The sequence below is a fragment of the Ischnura elegans genome, chromosome 13, assembly GCF_921293095.1.
Source record: "Ischnura elegans chromosome 13, ioIscEleg1.1, whole genome shotgun sequence".
In the NCBI taxonomy this organism is placed as follows: Eukaryota; Metazoa; Arthropoda; class Insecta; order Odonata; family Coenagrionidae; genus Ischnura; species Ischnura elegans.
In genome coordinates this window covers 18,011,840-18,034,467 of record NC_060258.1, presented here as the reverse complement: position 1 = coordinate 18,034,467, position 22,628 = coordinate 18,011,840, and the positions used below count along the sequence as shown (strand labels likewise).

At 38.4% G+C, this 22,628-nt stretch overlaps 1 long non-coding RNA gene across 1 annotated transcript; it reads left to right on the top strand.

Moving 5' to 3' along the window:
* Nucleotides 1-17,861: 17,861 nt before the first annotated feature.
* LOC124170416 lies at nt 17,862-20,683 on the top strand. Its single transcript, XR_006867451.1, has 2 exons — nt 17,862-17,958; nt 20,636-20,683. It is a non-coding gene; the product is annotated as an uncharacterized LOC124170416 (long non-coding RNA).
* Nucleotides 20,684-22,628: the final 1,945 nt, after the last annotated feature.

Here is a 22,628-nt window from a genome sequence, read left to right as displayed (position 1 = left end):
GAGTAATGCTTGAAAGAGGGTTTCATTATGTATGGATTTATTGGTTAATCATGTGTTCACGTTGGGTTTATCTTTTTGCTTCTTATGCCTATTGAGACGGGGCAATTTAATAATTACCGCTATCAGCGTTAAAATTTAGGATGTGTATTACAATGATGGATATGTGTGAAGAAGGCTAGAGAGAGTAACGTGGAAAATAGTTTAAGCGAGAGATAAGTAGAGGGTGCTGCATAAATAGCCACGGAGTAAAGGACGTTAGTTGCATTCACGGGGTGTAAGAGGTCAAATTTTAAATTTTCAATGTTTACATAGAGAGAGAGACATCAATGAAATCAAGGAAAAAGCTTAGGGTGTCAATATCCAGGGAGAAAAAATAGTATTCTGACGAAATAGCAGAGGATGATTTGAAGAAGATTTTGACAAATATGGAAAGGACAATGACTAGACATCATCTTAAAATCAACAAAAAGAAGACTAAGATATTAGTTTGCAGAGAAAGAGAGGAGGAATAAGACGAAGATTAACCTAGGAAAGTATGTGAGAGAGTTTTCTTATCTGGGAAGCCGAATTACCAACGATGGACAAAGAAAGAAAGTAATAGTCAGTAGAATAGAAGCGCAGGCTAAGAGGCAATTCTACGAAAAGAAAAGATTCTTACAGCTGAGAATACAAGCATAGACGTAAGGAAACAATTCATCAGATGCTACATATGGAGTATTTTTTCTCTATGGAAGCGAGGCTTGGACGTTGACAGCAGCAGAGTAGTCAAAAGTGGAAGCATTCGAAATGTTGTGTTATCGAAGAATGATGAAGATAAAATAGATGGACCGTGTTAATAACAAGGAAGTGCTAAGAAGAGTGGGAGAAATGAGAAGCCTCCTAAAATGCCCTTAGCTGAAGAAGGGGCAACTTAGTTGGCCACATTTTGATGCACGAAGGCCTCATGAAGACTATCGTAGATGGACAGGTGGAAGGGAAGAAGGGCAAGGGACGGCCCCGAATAATATAAGTTATAAAGGATGTGTAAAGAGAAGAAATATGTCACTTCGAAAAAGTAATCGGATGGTAGAGAGATGGAAAGCTGCGTCAAACAAAGCGGACAAAGGCAACGCAGTTGTTGTGATGGGCAAAGTTGAGTACGCGAAAAAGTGCAACGATTTCATTGAGAACAACCCTGTAGTGGAACTACCTAATACCCAACATACAAATTTCAGAAGTTGCTGAAAAAAGCCCTAAATTCTGCCCCAAGTATCATTTAAACAAATGAGATGTACAAAGTAACAGTGATGAACCCGCAGGCACCAAGATTTTTTGGTCTTCCAAAGTTACATAAAACAAACATTCCAATCAGACCCGTAGTCTCAAGTGTTGCTGCACCATCAAGAAAACTAGCCTCCCACCTCAATTCAATCTTCAGAGAATTCACCGGATTCAAGCCAAGATACGGGGTGAAGAACTAAACTGCACTGTGCCGTCTTCTCACCCAAAGAGAGCCCCCGCCATCCAAACATACGTTAGTATCCTTCGACGTGAACGATTTATTCACTAACATTCCAATTTCCGAGGCTGTTAAAATAGCAGACGAAACACCGAGGAAAGCCGGAGCCGATCCACCCTTCCTCGACGATTTTGTGAAATTGCTGACAGTGTGTGTGGAAGAGAATTATTTTAAATTTAATAACAAATTCTACAGACAGAAAGAAGGTTTGGCAATGGGGTCTCCGCCATCGCCGCTTTTAGCGGAACTATATATGGACAAGTTTGAAGAAATTTTTTTGTGAAGATTCAGTGAACACCAATTTTATCCATTGCTGGTACAGGTACGTTGACGATGTGTTTGCCATATGGACTGGTACTATGAGGCAACTGGACATATTTTTGAATAAACTGAATACACAAGCCAAAAACATAAAGTTCTCATGTGAAAAAGGATCCAACCATAGTATCAACTTTCTCGATATCACTATTTCAACCTCGGAAAAAGGCTACGACTTCAAAATCTACAGGAAAGAGAGTACCACCGACCATGTCATCCCCTCCGACTCCCGCCACCACCCCTCTCATAAGCTAGCCGCCTTTCATGCCATGTTAAACAGAGCACTCAACATCCCCCTCTCTGCCGAGAACCTCGCCATGGAAATCAAAACCATCAAAAACATTGCAGTTAAAAACAGATACGAAGAAAGTGTCATAGATAAATTGTTAAGGAAGAAATACTCCCTCCGGGCACAGAAAATGATATACCATTCATCCATTCATAATGAGCATAAGAAACGCTGGTGCAAACTGAGTTATTATGGAAATATTTCACAGGCAACCGCAAACCTTTTTCCCAGAGAAGACTTTAAAATTGCATATTATAACACATCTAATTTAAGGGCGTTATTATGCAATACAAAAGATAAAATTGACTTAAATGATAGAAATGGCATTTACAGACTCAAGTGCAGTGACTGTGAGACCTGTTATGTACATAGGCCAGACTGGACGTTCGTTCCGAGTAAGAGCAGAGGAACACGGAAGGCATTTGAGAAACGGGGAGTTAGAAAAATCTCATTTTGCGAAACATCTATGGGTGAGTGACCACAGGAGCAATTTTGTTCCGGAAATTCTCCACCTTGAGGGAAAGGGAAGAAGGATGGACTGCTTGGAGGAGTTGGAGATAAGGAAGCATATAAAAAATGGAATTTTAGCAAATGAAAATATTTTTGTAAACTATTCCCCGCTCTTGGAGATTCCCCTGAAGCTGAGTGACGCTCCAACCCCAACGCAACCCTCCCCTACCAACGTAATAGCAACCAGATAAACAAGAACAAAATAACTGTTATTATAACGGTTTCTGTACCTGATGATGTCGCCTCTGCGACGAAACCGGTCGTATTAATTTATTTCGTGTGGAAAAGTACAATAACATTTTATTATTAATCTTAGGATTATTGACTTATGATTGTGATGATGATTAGAAGCACTCTAAGCGCTACATCCCAAAAGCTGCTTAGTGATATAACGCTTGAAATCGACTGCTACTTAGCAGCTAGGTGTGAGCTCTAAATCCACTCTCGAAGCGGTTTTCTGGGCAACAATTGCACTGAAAACTTCGCTTATTGCTAGGAATTCAAATACGGCTTGTACAGAAAAGAGAAGCGGGGTACGTGAAAACCAGTTTTAAAACTTCTGTTAGAGTTACTGATGTCTTAGGAAAACCAGGATGTGAATCACTCGGAGATGGTAAATAGCAAATAAGAGGAAAAATATTTTGTAAATTCATGAGAAGTTTATTTTTCGTCCAACTGTACCATATCTTAGGGATGCCTTTAGTGTTGCTGTGGATCAGAGCTTAAAAATTGAGAATGAGAGGAAGACTTCAGAATAGATTGATTGAAAATGTCTTTTTTTCGCGAACGATAAGCGACTCCTCAAGATAAGAGAGTACACGAAGAATACCCGGGAGGGGTTAAAAACGGCGATAAAGCAGATTGTGGAGAGACAGGGAGAAGCACGAAGGAGTCAAACAGTGGACAAAGTTAAAAGCAAACAATGATCGTACGTTTATCGCACGTAGCGCAGCACAAGAGAAATGATCAAGGAGCAACTTCCATGTCTTCGTCATGAGATTTGCCGACTCCTCTTTGTTCGCTAATCACCTCCAGCTAATCCCACTGTGGTGGTAGGGAGAATAGTATTGGAAAATCAGCAGCCGATTCAGCGTGAGCGATTTAATATGTGTCACAGTGTATTTGAAGAAGCCCAGGGCTATTGTTGCGTAGTGATTGCGATTTTACTCATAATTCCGTAAACATTACAAAACGAACGCGTAAGAGCTAATTTTTTATCAAACTTACGCCATCAGTAAAACAATAGGGAACTTGCATATATTTCAAATATAATCAAGAGTCCTAAAATTATATAAAAAATATATGTTGCATACCACGGTGAAAGTTTTTTTTATTTTATGACGTGGTTTGCGATGTTTAATGCATCAAAGTTCACGAGAATTTTCAAATACAAGTTAGAATCGAAAAGGCCGATGATTGGCTGGTAGAAAGTGACGTCGTTATTCAGTACGAGGAGGCACGGCGGCACGGTAGGGTCTTGCTTATTTTTTGTTTTTCCTCGGATTTTTTCTTTCTACCTCTTAAAATATGTTATGGGGTGCTCTTTGGATATCCTAAAAATTTCAGCTCAATTGTTTAACATTTATAGGTCGCTCAAAGAGCATAAATGCAATAACATTAAATTTTCCCGATTTTTTTGAAGTAACATCATTTTCAGGGGTAACGCACGATTTTGCAACCCTGTAGAACCAAAATTCGCTCCATTTTAACGTCCGCTCAACAGTTTTCCAGGAATACAATACTTTTCAGCGAGCTACAGCAGCGCGTCACACCCCTGACGGCGAGCTGGTCGCTCGCACGCCGCATCACGGTCAACTGATATGTCCTGCGCCCCTCACTGCCTGTCGCCCCTCTCGCCTTTACAAGCGAGAGTCGGATTAAGAAAGGAGGAGTGGAATACTATGTTGGCGTTTTTCATACCGAGTTTATGCTGTAGTTTATCCTTTAAAATAATTACATCACTGCTCTTCGAACCTAATTAATGATAAAAAAAGAAATTTTCATGTTAAGAATCCAAAAAATATGAAAGACTGAGAACCTAAGATATGAAAGTAGTTAATTAACTCTATTTCCGCTTGTCGAATCAATTTAAAATGCTTTAATATGTTCGCTAATCTCCATTCTTCTACGCAGGCTTGAACAATCTCAGTAGTGGCCCGGCCACTGGCAGTTCAGGGTGAGTTATGAAATCTTTAATGCTGTTTTTATTTCATCAATCGACAATGACATTAATAGAACCATTTAATGACGTAATATATAAAATAATATTTACTTACTTGATTCAACGAATGAGTAAATATTTCCTTTGGTAGACAGTATCCCCTGTTACCACAACGTAGCAGCAACAAGAACGTTGCCGCTCCTCTCGCGCTAATGTCCAAGGCTTCAAAGATCAGTGCAATTTGGGGTGTAATTAGGATTTTCCTACCCATCTATCTTCTCTTCTATCTACTCGTCATATCTTCTCTTCCTCTCCACTCGACGCGCTGACTTCTCTGACTCCTCACTCTCTATTAAATGCTAGATAAGCATCTAATTATTTGGCAAGCCAAAGGCGCGTTATAGCTGTCCTGGTAAACCAAGTCCACCCCAATCAGCCAGTTTACAATGCATTTCATATAATGTGCATTTGTCTATGATGTGAGAGATTAGTTTTTATGTGCTATCAGAAACTTGAAATTAATACTTGTAAGGAAGTTTTTCAGAAAGAAAAATATTTTGAAAACTATCTTAGTGCTAACTTAGTATCTTTTGAAGCGGGTATCCTGGTCGCCTCTGTATTTTCAAGAGAACTTTATCCACATCATTTTGAATACCTTCTAGAGCACTTACCGCGGCAATATCAAATAACCGATCCAATTTTTCATTCAATTCCAAGTCATGCTTTAGTTTTTCATAGGTCGACGTCAAAAATAAATCTTGAATTACTACAGCTCACTGCACAGTGCTTCTATTTTAAATATTCCACGTATTTCTTGAATAATTTGAATTCTCGGCATAATACTCCGGAATAAAACCACGAACCTCATCGTTAGTCTCGTATTTGCACACAATCCCTGTTTCAGGGTTTAGCGGTGGTGATAGAACACCTGCAGCACTTCGCGAATCAAAGGCAGCTTATTTTTCGCAAAACAAGCGGCTGTAACTGCTGGGAACCGATTAGGAATACTTCAATATATTTGCGCGCGATAAACGACATTTTTTTATCAATAGCCTCTCGACTCCGAAAATTTACTGTACGCCATTTAAAATCCAACTGCGATGAGGTTAAAGGGGGCCTGAAACACGCAAACTTGGATAAGAAAACATACACATAGTTGTCTCTAAACATCATTCTCCATGGTTCCATCTATTCTGCTTAATCTTAACGGATGTCTCATGAATTTAGAACAATGTAATACAGGTAACTCCTTCCTTCTTCCACCGACTCTCGTCAGGGAAGGCGAGAGGGGGGCGTAAGGCAGTGAGGGACGCAGGACTTATCAGTTGACCATGATGTGGCCTGCGAGCGACCAGCTCGCCGTCAAGGGTGTGACGCGCTGCTGTAGCTCGCGGACAAGTATTGTATTCCTGGAAAACTTTTGAGCGGACGTTAAATTGGAGCGAATTTTGGCCCTACAGAGCTGCAAAATCGTGCGGCACCCCTGAAAATGATGTCACTTCAAAAAATCGGGAAAATTTAATGTTATTGCATTTATGCTCTTTGAGCGACCTCTAAATGTTAAACAATTGAGCTGAAATATTTAGGATATCCAAACAGCACCCCATTGCATATTTTAAAAGGTAGAAATCAAAAATCCGAGAAAAAAATAAAAAAAATACGCAACACCCTCTGGCACGGCCATAGTAGAGATTGCATACTTGAATACAAGCGACGGCGTGGTTATGATTCATTTCTTGAGGTGTAGGCGAATCGCAGTTGTTCATTGTGACTTAAGGGCTATTATTTGATCTATTTTTCCTTCATTGAAAGCGATTAATTTTCTATATATTATATTATATCAAGTTTATCCGCTTTTCGAAAATCATGTTTGTTATAGCGATATGTTAGAAGTGTTTGCTCTCCAAACCCTGCAAAATAGAAGAATCATAAAGGATCTGCTGTTTCAAAGATGTCATCAATAAGAGCCTATGTTACTAGTTACTGGAGGAAATAAGAATTATAGTTCCAAATGTTAATAGCCGGTTGAAAAGAACATTTTACACATCAAAGGTTAAAACTTATTATTGTTCCAATACGCATATACGTAGGATTTGTGTAGCATATTACAAAAATTTCAACAATCCAGACTTGTATCAAAAGAAAGACTGCTATTTTAAAGATGTTAAAAATATGTATTACGAGTGTGATAGTGTTTAGTAAATATTTTCAGCATTTGTTTTCATGATTGTTACTATTTTTGCGGCTGTGAATTATTTACAATTTCTTTTGTAGTTACATTCTTGGATTGTTTACCCTATAATTATGTATATGTTGGGCGAAAATAAAAAATGATATATAAATAAATTAGTACTTCATATGACCATCTGCGTCTCTGGATAAGCAAGATGAAAGAACATCATTGAGTTGGAAAAAAACCTACAAACAGACCTTCCGTCAATTAGCAGCTATCTTACCCTATCTAAGACTTCTAGATTAACCTAGGGGTCAAAAATTGATCTTTATTAAAAGGTATACGCTATAAAGGTAAAGGTAAAGGTATTAAGAATACTGTTATGGAATATCATTCACAGCTGTCATTTTTTAGGGCTCAAACCGACAATTTTTATTTTTAGAAGTCTCGTAGTCACCTCAAACTTGCATTTCATCGAATCCATTTTCATCACTGCACCCATTTTTTGCTCCTATAAATCCTTCCGAGATAACATGTCAATTATCTGTGTTTGCTTCGTCCAAACCTCTTCCAAGGAAAATTCCTTCGGTTTGGAAATTGTGGACCTTACACCCACTGCCACTAAAATCGCCGAAAACGAATTTTTCGTCTGACGCCATTCTGATAAAGTATGAATACATGCTATCTGCGATTGCCGTTATTTCGAGTACCTTTAGATAAAACGCAGTTTTAGGAGCGAGTGTGAGATAATCCTTCACTTACTTTCTGACCGGAGAAGACGCCGTTAAGACGCACCTTGAAGACAGTCAGCTAGAAGACAACTTCTGAATAACCCTGCCTTTTTCATTTGCTAGATCCAATTTTAACTGTGAGTATAATACCGATACTATGTGATAATATTCCTATACATAATTTTCTTCTATCGTTTATGCATACGTCATGTGTATCCCAATTTCCGCACGTAAAAATCCGGGATCATCTCAGCCCAGCAACAATCTTTCTCCTTTCTTTAAGATGTAGCTTATCCCAAAACATTTTCATAACTTTCCCGGCATTATCTGCAACTGGACGAATTGAGCATTTATTATTCACAACATTCATTCGCCATAACAACTTCTTCACAGCACCAATAACTAGGCATATTTTTTCCTCGATTTTTTGCGGAGTGATATAATTTTTTCCGAGTTAAATATTCTTTATTTATAATCCCAAAATTTAGGGAATCAACCGTAACAAAATGATCGCCTTGTTCCGCCATTTTGAGAAGCATTTGCCAACTTATTCCACGGGATGAACGCGTGCTCTGAATCTCTAAGCTTTAGTCACGAGGCAATCGACACGTCACGCGGCGTCAGCCAATAGAGATACGGCTCGTCGTCTGCGTGTGGCCGAAGTTCATATCGCACATTTCAGGCTGCTTATCTCGAGTAAAAATCGGATATGAGCTCTTAATATTGTCCTCTAACTGGTGTCATTCATACCTTTTATGTTTGAAATATTTAAAACGAATTTAGAATTTTTACTACTTTCTCCTATCGAGTATTACAGTTTAACCTACAGATAATTTCAAGTTAAGGATAGCCTATATATGCATTGTACAAATACGTTATACATGCATGCGTTATGTATATCCCGATTTCCGCTCATGAAAATCCGGGATCATCTCAACCAAACAACAACCTTTCTCCTATCTTTGAGATTTAGCTTATCCAACATTTCCCATAACTTTCCCGGTATTATCTGAAAGTGGACGAATTTAGCATTTATTACTCGCATCAATCATCCACCATAACAACTTGTTCACAGCACTAATGACTATGCTCTTTCTTGCATATTTTTTCCTCGACATTTATCGGAGCGATATAATTTGTTCCGCTTTAAAATATACGGAAATTCCCTTTTTATTAACCCGAAGATTTGTCTCTTTTTCTCTCGCTGAAATCGTGGTTACCCTTGGCGAAAAAACTGTTGAAATGTTCAAAATTTAATCGGGACCACTGTCGAATCCAACAGCAACTGCTGAATTCATCAATAACTGTTGGATTTATCAGTTACTGTTAGAGTTAACAGTTATTGTCAGTTTTAAAAATTACTGTTAGTTTTAACACTGACCCCAATTCAGTGTTTAATTCAACAGTGGTCCAATGAACTTGAAAATTTCAGCAGTTTTTTCGCCAAGGGTAGCACCGTCTCCCTGCCAATGATAACCCACGGCCTCCAGGAGATATCGTAATGCCAGGACACGCTTTTAATTGAATGACAGTGCTAAATACGATTCCATTCGCCAATTACACTGGACGGCTGTTGATATATTTTTCCTTCAACCTGGGATATTTCGGGTTTTGAAGGATGAAATGACAGCTGAAAAATGAAGAAAATAAGTGAAAAAATTGCGAAAAAAGGAAAGGTTGATAATTTTCAATGTGTTTTTTTAATCGTTAACGGAAGCTTATCCCCCACAAATATACATTCTTACCATTAATTATCATGACCAATAATTATCACATCATCCGGATGTCATATTCGGATTCAGGAGGTCATTTTACACAAGAATCAGCAGTAATTGAATCAGGGCTCGAAAAAACAGTAATTTTTTGCCGTTCAGCGTTTTCTGTGTTTTCTGATGCAACACCTCTTCCAAGATAAATGCCTTCGGTTCGGCAATGGTGGACTTTTGAGCCACCGCCCCAAAAGACGCCAACAGCGAATTTCTCGTCTCATGCCATTCTGATAACGTGTCAATCTTATGCTATCGGCGATCGCCCGCACTTCGAGTACCTAAAGTTAAATAGCAGATGATACGAGGTATTAAGAATGAGTTTGATATAATCCTGCTCTTTCTTTCAGACAGAAAAAGACGCTTTTAAGAAGCTCCTTGCAGACAGCAAGCAAGAAGACCACTTCTGAATAAGCCTGCCTTTTTTATTTTCGAGGTCCAATTTCACTGTGAGTATAATTTTGATAGTAAGCGAATTTTGCGATACAATATTTCCCCTGACATTGAGCTTTTTTATATGCTATTAATGATAATAATCGAAAAGTTTCCTTATTAACATTTAAAGAAGTAATTTCTCTGCGTTATAACAAGTTTTTGGTATGGATTAAAATTTAAAGATTTTTACGAGAAGGAATTGGGCTGAAGTAAGTAAAATCCCGCATATTAGTCACGTGGGATCTTTTCTTGCTTTATTGCATTTGTCTTCTTGGTGCAATATGTCTTGTCCACGAATGCAGTGCTACCAACCATGGAAAGGCGATCTTTCTTCCCTTAACACATCGAATGTGCGTATGTTAAAGCAGCCTCCAGGATTCATCTGCGAAGCTTACTAAAGAACTCAAAAGTAATGCCCTACATTATCCTGTAGACGTTTTGGATAAAGTATTGATTCAAGAGCAATTTCATAACTTTATGTATTAAAAATGAATTGAAAAATGGGGAAAACATGTGAATATTCCCACAATTCAGTGCACAGAAAAGTTATTAAGATCGCAACGTATTCACTAACCTGCACTAACGATACATTCAATGCTTTCGCGCGTAAATTATTTTCTGTTGTCTTTCATGCCGTCTATATGAATATCCCGATTTCCTCGCCCTATGATCTGGGTACATCTGCTCCTCATAACAATTTTTCTCCTTTATTTTAGCTGTATTTTGTACCACGACTTTGTTCCCATATTTTTTTCCGGCATTATCTGCAAGTGGACTAATTTATTATTCATCATTCGTATTATTTATCCACCGTAGCAACCTTTTCATAGTACTAATACCTATACACTTCCTTGCAAATATTTCCCTCGACTTTCAGAGGAGCGATATAATTTGCTCCGAGGTTAAAAATATATAGAGCATCTTTATTGACTAGGTCGAAGATTTAGGGCATAAACCGTTAAATAGTTAATGCGCATTTCCGACATTATGAGAAACGTTTGGCTACTTATTCCACGGGATGAATGCAGTGACGGCTGGCGACGATTTATCTATGGTATGCATTAGAGCAGATATGGGATGATTTAATTATATTATGTTAATCCTAATTCATGAGCATCATATTTCGTCGTAATAGAATACATTGCAAGCAAAAAATTTCACTGGTACATTCTACCCTTAAAATTGAGGGAATAGAAATATATCAGCATGCTAATGGAAATAATTATTCTAAACAGACCTTTACAAGTGATGGTAGATGAAATTCGTTCTCCTTTCCTTAGTCTGAGCGAACTTGTCTATCACCTTGTCGTTGAAACCTTCGATACCGTCCAGGAACTTTTTTTCAATTGACAACATCGCCAAAGCAGTGAGCCTGTCCTCGGCCATCATGCTACGTAAAAATGTTTTGACACGCTTAAGGGTTGGAATAACACCTATCTGCTTCACTGGTTGTCATCGGAATTGTCACCAGAATTTTCAGTAGTTTGTTTCACTGAAGGTGTTTTGAATGCTATTGTCAACAATGAATCCAAGTAGAGCAACGACACTAGAGACTTTCCGTAAGTCCTCGCGCATGTAAATTATTTCAAGTTTCAAAATGTGTTACACCCTATGAGGAAGTAGTGTAGAAAACGGCCATACAGATGACTCTGTTGAAGTTACGGACTAGGATCAAGATCGGTAAGGCACAGGTAGTGTAGGTGGCGGCTACACCACTACGCTACCTGCGAGTCACTCACCAAAAATATACGCGTGCGCACTCGCATTGTTTTGAGTCTGCTCCCTTCACCCGTTTGAACTGTAAATACCCCCCCGCTTACTTCGTCCCGCCAGAGCACCCTCAAGCGATCGCATAGACCGAAAATGCGCCCGGCGAGGAGCCACGGAATCGCACACTTGTAGAGCGGTGAATTCGAAAAGGAGATAGCTGTAGCGTTCGGAGGCTCATGTTTCTTACATATGTAGACAGGATTATTATCCTTATCGTTCCAAAGCACTAGTTTTCTTTTAAAATTCATTCATCTTTGGGTGTGCACTTTCTAACATGCGTATACGCACGCCCCTCCACTGGATGAAAGCGTGTTCTGATTCTGTTAGCATTAGTCACGAAGTTAACACGTCCGTGGCATCGGCCAATAGCAATAAGTTTCGTAGGCTGGGCGTGGCCGAAGCTAATAACGGGGATTTAAGGCTGCTTATCTCGAGTGTGAATTGTACATGAGCTCTGAAAATTTATTGAGATTTTATTATCGTGTTGAACATTTAAAATTTAATCCGCAGATGAGTACCGATAAGGATAGCGTAAATCTAGGTTATACTACCACCCCGTTCAATTATCTCTCTCTTCATTCATCTCTTGCAGTGGCGCAGCGGGGGATTTTGGGAGATAAACCCACCCAGAGCTTAGAGAAATTTTTAAGTTTAATTCATTCTACTGAATTGGATTGATGTTGCTAATAGATTAGTGTAAGATTTAATAAATTATCCCTCAGAGAGCCGTAAAAATCAACATGTTGAACAATTTATCTTAAAACTCCAAAATTTATTAATCTCGCACCTACCCCTTATCCTGGTGGGTATTCCATACTCCCACACACCCCGGTATTAGTTGCACCTTAACCACCCCCCAGCCTTAATTCCTAGCTACGCCCCTGATCTCTTGTACCCTCTTTCATCCAGGGAGAACCCTAGTTTTCTATGAGCGATTGTATTGCCACTACAGGCTTTTAATTGAATGAAAGTGGTGAATACGGAAAGTGACGGAGTAATTGGTTGATTAAAGAACGGTAGGAATGATTGTGTGAATTATAAAATGACGGCTCAATGTGCGATCATTCTTTTCGTCCCTGAAAATCTATCCCTTAAGCTATCAATCATTTGGGACTTATGAAATCGTTGTGTAGGCTTTCGCGGTGTGGTGAGGATTCAGCAGACTGGTTTTCGGGGTTACTACAGTGCAGATTCATCTCTGCAGACGACAGTTTCGCCGGCATTGCAGCAGGCTTCTTCAGGTCAATTAAGTGGAGATCCGTGGTATTGTCCGTCTCTTTTACACCCCGCCCATGAAAAGAGATACTTCCCTCGGACTATTAGGGAAGATATAGATATAATTAAGACACCGAACAACCTCAATAGGAAGGACGGATACCAGCACATCCCTAACATATGGGGATGAGTCCAGGAGAGTAAGCCAGGAGAGACAGGACAGAGCCGGGTGATGCAGACCAATGAGAAGCCACCCGGGCCTCCTGAACCAGCCAATGAGAAGACATCGGCCTCCGACGGGATGTATAAGAGACGGGCGTCCACTTCATTGACCTGAAGAAGCCTGCTGCAATGCCGGCGTAACTGTCGTCTTCAGAGATGAATCTACGCGGTAGTAACCCCGAAAACCAGTCTGCTGAATTTGTGAATTTCAAATTTATCGTGTGATTCTGGATTTACCAATTGATTTTCCACATACATCCCTTATTCAATCTGACCTATATTTGAATGAGATGCATGTTGACAGTGTGGCCCAATGTGGGGTTATGCTATCCTGGAGGAAATTCGCGCAATACGGGGGCGGAATGAGATCCAACAGACTTGATAGCACTGCACAAAATGTCCGACCTTCCATAACTATTGCCACTGTTTGCAATGAGCAAGGAGGTTCGAAATATCTGGAGACGCTGTTTCTTAGTTTTTATAATAGTCAGAGTTACGCCAAATTCGTTTGACAATTTTTGGACTCAGTCTCCGACTGATACTTTTAAGTGGCTATATTTTGCTCTGAAAAATTAACTACATTACCCCATTATGACCCAATGTTCAAATCAACATCAAAAACGTATAAAATTTGAGCTCTATTGAGGAAATATCAAAACTGCATATTTTTGTGTGTATATTTTGTTGACGAAATACTTATCAACCTCGATAATTATGATTGAGTGCAAAGTTTTCATCTTTTCAGAATGAAAAATCTTGAACTTTAAATTCTCTCTTTAGCAGCTCTGGGCTATGACGTTTTAAGTGAAAAATGCTTCCATGATCACTAATATTTAGCCGATGGTTGTCATCTCAGTTTTCCCATCCTTACGTATCCGCGATACTTGTACATATTTATGTATAAGCTCTGTGTCCTGTTAGCCAATTTGAAAAGATCGTCATCCATCAGATATCTATGAAGTAGTGTATGAAGTAACGTGTTCCTGTGGTTTATCATACATCGGGCAAACATCTAGATCCCTCAAATGCAGAATAAATGAATATCTTAAGGCAATCGAAAAGAAAAATTTTCGTCTCTCTGCGGTTGCAGAGCATGCATGGTCGGAACCTGGGCACGTCATACTTTTCAAGGAATCGAAAATCATCGCCAGGGAAAATAAATATTTCCCTAGGCTGATAAGGGCGGCGATTGAAATAGCGAGTCACCCTAAGAACTTCAATAGGGAAGACGGCTATCCTTTATCCTCATCTTTCAAAAACGGCTTTTCCAACAATGGAATTAAAAATCAACATCCGTCTGACTAGCTGTAAATAAATAAGGATCACAGATCTGCAAATCATTTGGACCCGAAGACGGGAGCTGGAACGCGCCCGAAACTGTCGTCCGCAAAACATGTATCAACGCGGTGTAAACCCGGAAAACCATCACCAAATAACTAAACGCGGAAGCCTCCGTAATAAATATTATTCTTATATCCTAAAAAAACTCTTTCTCTGATTGCAATTGCATCTACTCAATTCAATTCAACAAAATAATAATTTCTATCGACCGTATACGTCATCAATGTTACCAATGTTAGGTTCACCAATATCAGCAAAAGAGACCACATATCAGTGCGTCAGTCATGTTGCAAACATATCAAAGACTAATAAAATTTTGTTTCGAAAGTATCAACCATGAAATCGTTAAGAAGTTACCTTCACTGTAAAAAACAAGTTTTCAATTAGTTTTTCTGTGTTCATATTCTTTATTCAGTGATTCGCGTTCGAAAAAAATGCACCAACAATGCAACAAGGGGTTATACGCTTGTTCTCTGGATTTGCTGCCTTGGGTTCATTTAAATGGGTTTACAAAAGTGTCCACTCGCGTAATTGAATAGCAGTGATACAAATGTCACGGAGAAATAGGGTAAAATTAGGGGCGTTTTCTGAAACATATTCTCACGGTGATGTGATGTATCGAATGCATACTTTTTCAATGCGACTTCTCATGATTTAGAATGCATATATCCCTGCAAAGTATTTCAATCCTAAGTTTGTTATACCCACTGCAGGTCATCATTTCTCCCTATCTCTCCCATTGGCAGTTTTTTCAACCTCCTTGAAGCTCTTCTTCCCTGAATCCTTCTTCATCTGACTCCAATATTTGTCCTCATGTCCTACTCTGAAGATTTTTCCATTCATTCCCCATCCATTATTCTCCTCAGTCCAGGGAAATATCTACGTATTCCTGTTCACTTAGATGTTAACAAACAACATTACTGATTTCTGTGAATCACGCATCTTTATGATGATGTCGTCTTACTGGACGACCCGAACCAATTTTATTAGCGAAATTTAACTATGCTTAGCGATGAAGAAAAATGCAAAAGTTGATGTATTGTAATACAATACGCCGGGACGGAGGTTGTTATGTTTCTCACGAAATAACACTAATATTTATCCTAATATCTTCCTTAGGAGACTTTTCCATCGGTTTATCCACCCTATTTGTTTTCCACGTATTAACTGCTGTTTCTAATTCTGTTGCCAATCCACCTTGTTCTTCTTCGTCATACAGCGATCTCTAGTGGTCTTTCTTCTACATAATCTCCTTCCTCCTTATTCCTCACCCCATCCGTTCATTTCGCCTTCAGCATTCATCTCCTGCACCAGGGCGCCAAGGTCACTTTTCTTTTCTGATTACTTTTTATAATGGTCCAATCTTATAAACTATATAGGATCGCTTACACATATTTTCACTCACTCTTTCCTGATCTCGAGCCATACGGTTTTCATAGCACAGTAGTCACGAATACAACCTTAGCTTGGATTTTTTAACGCATTACATCATTCGTTCTTCTGCTATCCCTTGTACTGTAATATGTTAGGTGTGATTCAAGATTTGTCACACATGCATTTATGGCAGCACTATCGTTAAATGCTTGATAAATGTTTTGATTTGGTGAGCAATAGACGGAATGAAGTGGTCAATGCACAGTGATTACTAACTTTAATGATTCTACAGTGCCCTTCAGCTCCTGTTTGCTCACTTTTATTACTTTACTATTTATTTATTTGTTTATTCACTTTTAATAATTTTCACTCGATCCAGGAGTTCCTTCATCATGATAAAATCAGCATTTGCTTCCCGGAGGTCGGTCGAAGACATGGAGGAAGGAGTGCCAATGTCTCTACTCCCGTGTCCAGGAGAGCAGCATCCGCTGATGCAAGAAGACCCAACGTCCTCAATTGCTGATACATCAGCGTCTAAAACAGACGGACGGGATGATCGGTACGTATGAGAGCACTTCTCACAGCTTACGCTACTCTGTATCGTTTAACAGAGAGCTCACATTTGGGACACGAGGGAATCACTGACTCAACACTACACCTCAGAGCACAGAGAAGACACAAATTGTCGGCACGAGAGTTGAGCCAAGACAATTAAATGGGATAAATAAAATCTATGATAGTATCTCTAAACGTTTCTTCTAACATCCTAGATCTAATTTTTCTCATAGTTTATATTGTTCCATCTAATCCTCACATGAATCGCTAACTGCAGAAAAGCACGTCCAAGTTTGATAATTTATCTTTTTTAACTAAGTTGTTGCTACGCGCAAGGCGTAACGCTTCTTACAAAATGGAAACACGCATGCCAATAAAATGAAGTATATGTTTCCATAAAATGTTTTGTTTTCAGTAGGGAACGCTGAATCTTTCACCTAGCAACAACTAAAATAAAAAAACAAAATCGTCCAACTTGGAAATGACGACTTTCTGATGTAACCAATTCCTGTTAGGAATGAATGGCGGTTGAAATGGATAAAACGTTTCAATCTAGTACATATTTCGATTAATGGCTATTTCTCAGCATATTTAAAACAAATTATTCCGTCGTATTGTAATACTTCACATCAAAAGAGTATCGCAATCTACCTAGGGTTTTAAATGGTGATCTGTGAGAGTCTCGTCTCGGTGGTCCAGACGAGACTTGACTTTCTCGCCATTGTCGACAAGACTCTCGGTGCGGCGAGAGTCACCCATTTGACTATAGTCCACTCCAGTCTCCAGAAGTATTGCCCCTTTATACTTACCCATCTATAATTAGGTATATATTTTATTTTATCTAAAGGGTTACACCAATGCTTATTTTGTCAGTAATATAATAAAATCGAGACATTCAGTATTAAATCAACAAAAAGGAGAACTACTACACTGAATCACTACACATCTTTTACCAATGATTATGGATGATAACTTAGATATCAAAAATCATGATCATCAGAAAATTTTGGATAGGCAAGTAATGAATAATTTTTCTTAAATTAGCTATATGAATTTTTTACAACATGCATTTGCTATGAATAAATAATCCATTGCATTGAATGATCTTTTTGTGAAATTATACTTAGTATATAAAAGAGATAATTTAAATAAATATAATATTTTATTTTCTTAGAGGACCCGAGAATAATGACGGGTTTCTCGAAGGGTCAAGACTTCACGAGACCACTGAAGACTGAAGAAGAAATGTTTAACTTCAAGTCTCCAGCGGCAGTGGTTAATATTATAATTTTTTAAAGACTGACCTGAGACCCTGATTTGAATGAAAAAATTTCTCGCACAGGGTGAATTTTATTCCAAATGGGTAGTTATTTGAAGAACTCAGCTGTATGTCTATTTTTGAATGTCCATTTATAAAATATTTTGATATTTTTTAAGCTGCTAACTATAACAATCAAGGAGAAATCATCTTATGTCGAAAATGATTTTATATTTAAAGCTATCAGCACCCTTCGGAGGCAATGGATGAAAATATTCTGACAAGAGACCAAGGGGCACAGGCTGAAGCCCAGCAGAGCGTTGATCATTCAGCAACCAATGGGTGAGTCTAGATGTTTATAATTCTACATTATAATTTAAAAAAAAGCTTCGGAAGAAATAAGAAAGAAGAAGTATATATTCTAAACTGTACTACAAGACAGACTTCTATTACATAAAATACCTCGAATGGTACGGAGGCTTCCAAGATGATGACATGGATAAAAGGTTAGCGGGTTAAGTCCGCTAAAACGAACCAACGTGGCAAAACCCGGGAAAATTTATCCAATTTTCTTTGTTATTTTCACATGTTAGAGTGCATGTTTCCCCAGCATACCTCCTACATTTTACTTTGAAACCTTAGTATTTTAAATTGTATACACTGGTCGGTACATAACGATCATTAACCATGGTAAATATTTAAGTTGATCAGGGATGAGGACCTTTCGTACATACCTTCAATTGTGACCTTTCAGCCGCATTCACTAGAAATGGGCCACGAGTCTGAATCTGATATGTAAAATACCAATATCTTGAATTAATTTGCATCAAATTTGAGGCTTAAGTTGCCCACTCTCTTTTCCATATCTAATGGAAATGTCTTCAGATCCCTCTCTGACTCTTCTGTGGCTGGCAAATGGGGTTACCTCTCTTATAAGTGATTATTTTAATCGGCTGCATTGAATATCGACTTCATATGGTTCTGCTTTGTCAGATAGTAGCACTGCAATCGGTCATTATGGTGGGAGTAAGCTTATCAGCATCGAATATTTGGGTCCTGAATCCTCACCGTACCCTTCTTTAGTTCGTTGTATTTGTGATCCTTGCTTAACCGAGCATTCATCTTGCCACTATCTCCGGCATATTCTTCTTTACTCTGGGGTATTGATTCCATATTTTGGGTGTCCATCTTAATATCTTAAGTAAGAGTCCTGAGATTGTGTAGGAAGCTGACATTTTACTCCACCTGTATCAATTCAAAACAAGATGTTGCCCTTTCCTTACGCCAATTTGTATTAAAGTCATCTTCTACAGCACCCAGTCACCTTTTCCCCGCACACAGTAGCAGGCACCTATCCTCTGGCGTTCGATTGAATTCCACATCGATACGCAAGCCTTCATCCTGGCTCCTTCCCGACTGATTGGGTCCTTTGGTGTTAGAAGACCTCACCATTATAGAAAAGAGGAGTATAATTTTTCTGCAGCCGGGACACCAACCTTAGAATAAGTCGTACTTGATAACCGATAATCCAAAAAAACAGTTAACAACCTTCTCCTCTTTCCTCTCGAATCCCCTAACCCAACTCACTGACTCAGACACCGATCTATATGAACAAAAATTCCCTCTTCCTCAGATTACCTGGAAAAAGTGACCTGCATTGGTCGAGAAACGTTGGAACCACCTAAAAATTGGCGCGGTAGCATAGCTCTTAAGTTTTTAAAATCTAATATCACGAGTACGCGCGGAAGTTTTAACAAAGAATTACCTCACCATAGTTCCTCATGGTTTACTCAGACTATACTTTATAATTGATTGCATATGTCCAAACTCGAATAGAATCACCTATTTTCAGAGTGTCCGCTGCCATCACCCAAAATTAAAAAAAAGAACTATCTTTGCAATAGTACCTTATCGTCATTCCATTTGTAATATTGCACTATAGTGATAATAGTTTCGGATGAATGGAAGAGCATGATTTACAAGAATTAAGGTTCTCTATGTATTAATATTGAAAGCCATTTCAGTATATCAAATGAGTTTCATTGAAGGAAACCCTTAGAGCACTCATAAAATTAAAGATGTCTAAAATCTGTCTATTTTGAGTCTACGGGTGATGTGACCTATTGAAGCTCGATGTATATCATGAATGCAAATGATATTTACAAAGATTTTCCGCATGTATACTATGTTTAAGTCACACGATAAAATTCACATGACAAATACTCGATACCTGATTTATTCCGGTTGAATAGCCAACTAAAAATATTTGATGTTTTCAACCGTTAGAATAACTTAGGGTTGAATATTTACAAAATGGGAAATCCCTGAAGAGTTAAGGCTACCATGATCAGCCAAAGGAAATTGTGATCAGTATTATCTTTAATATTGAGTTTATTCAAGTCAAAAGATAACGTTCTAGAGGCCTTTCCGCCACAATGGTTCGATCTCCATGCTTCGCCCACAAACCAATATCCAAACTATTAATAATTAACCGTTCCCTATTATACCGGCTTTCCTTCCTAATAAATTCCATCCCGAATGATATTGATCCGTTTTCTTCGACAAGTAAACATTTTACTGACCTGATTTCCTCCCATCAAATGAAAAGCGACCGAATAACTACTTAAATACTGAGATGGTGGCTGTCGCATTAGTTTGCTGCTTTATTAAGTTACTGTTTGACATGTAATTTAACTATCGTCTATCTTTCGTTTTTATTGTTACAGGTTTTAGGTAAGTTGTTATTCATTCTGTATAGGAACTATATTATTTCAAATTTCTTAAATTAAAATATAAGAATTAATGTAATGAGGAGGGATTGGATGGATGAAGGGACTATATCGTCTCGATCTCCCCTCCTGTGAAGGTTTTCAATACATACCCTTGTCTTTGTTTAAGTGTTAGCTGTTGCCCTCTGCTTATAGAGTTAAATATCCGAAACAAAAACACTTGATAAAAGGATATTTCATTCCGTGCAGGTGTCCTACTAATTAATGACTAGTTTGACTTTCTGTTGCAGGAAGGACCGTTTTATCTCAACACTGAACATGCTGAAGGAGTTGATAGAGGGATGCAAAGAGGAAATAGAACGACATTTTATATTTGTCGGGTGAATATAACGATTTTGTAGTATTATTTCTTCTATATTACTAGCATACACAAATTTACTGCTAGAAAAAGATACCCATTAAACTTCAGTAGGTAGTGAAGGCTTTAATGCTGCAATTATTATAAAAAAATATAAAATATTACGCTAAAATATAGTAGTATAATGTAAATACTTATAAAGAAGAAAGAGAATGGGATTTATGTTGCATCACGTGGCTTCGCATCATACCTAGCTCGCTCTGCCAACAACGTATTAACCGCACCCACTACCCCGCCGCTATCTTGGCTGCAGGTAGCACAAGACGTCACCGCACTATTTTCTAATCTTAGGCCACTCTGATGTAACCACGTTGCCAGGTGGTAAAATGCATTACAGCATATAATATTGATCAAAGAGCTTTGAATAATCTTTACAAGGAAATTTCCCACTACAAAAATTGATCCCTGATATTTTGTTGCTGGGAACGCTATCAGAATATCCATGGCGCAGAAAAATCATTTTCGTTGAGACACACCCTATATACCACTCAGGGGATCAAAAAAGGTGGTGGGTTTTAGCCACTGTAAACTCAATGCTCCAGACCAATTTGAGCAACGGCTTTCGCTCTATGGCCGAAAAAGAAAATATATTCCGAATTTTTCCTTAATGACACTCTTCTTTGTAGAGATAAAAATATTGTTTAAACTGAAATGTTTGACAATGTCTGACTCGTTACATACTACGTAGTAGATAATTCACCTCACTCTACGAGTATGACCTCTACGCTCCAGGGCAAATCAAATGGACTTACCTGTTTACTCTTGGTTGAGGATACAAATTAATTCTGTAATATCTTCCTAAAAATAACTTTATAGTGCATACGGCAATAATGTTACTTTCAATCATCCCTAAATGGCATCAATCTAATTTTTAACGCCATTGAAGACTCAGGGTCGGGATAATGGGGTAACCTTATTTGAAGACTTTCGGCTTTTGAAAAAAAGTGTCCTTTTTTACGTTTGGCTAGAAATGATAAATTTTTACGAATGCATTCTCTAAGTCCGTCAAAATTGGTCTGAAACTATTTTTGGCCTTATCAACTATTCTCCAGTCTGAGAAAAAATGGCAATCATGTTGAAAAAAACTTTTGGGCTATGTCACTACGTCAATTCTTGGGTGCCTCACAAACACAGAGACACAAAAAAAGAAACACTCACGCTGGAAAAATAAACTCAAAAATAAATTAATAATAAAAAAATGTAGCACAGTGTACCGTTACCATAAAGTGTTAAGGAGGATATGCAGAAACGTATCATGCGTGCTTGTAATTCCCTTCAGCCGGCAACACTGGAAGAAGTAAAGAAGTCTTTCATTCAACAAGTGAACCAGTGTGTCGTTGTCCAGAGTCACCACTTTAAGCACCCTTGAATGATCGACTCCTAAGCAAGGTACATGCACAGTACTGTAGTACAGTAGTAGAGTCCACGTGACTTTAGTGATATGTTTTGAATTGGTTTTCATTTGTTTACTGCTAACTCCAGTAAGTAGACGAGTTTATTATGTTTTAACAACGTTGCGTTTATGTCAATGGTCCATTGAGCTACATTTTTTAATAAGACTGTAGGAGAGGTAAGGAATTGCCGACTAATAAATATGTGGCCATTTAAAAAACACATACCGCTGTTCATATTTTTGTAAATAACAAAGCTACAAGGTAGGTAATCATGCTGATTAATGTCCCCCTGACGGCTTATGAACATTTACTTGACATATTTTTGAAATTTCATCTGGACATTAAGTTATTTCGGGTGGTCAAGATAAATGGGACACCCTGTATAGGTATCTATATCAAGTGGTAAGGGAAAGAAGCGGGAGATTGCAGGAGTGAGTCGTAGCTTGTTTTTCCTGATTACAGGTTGACAAG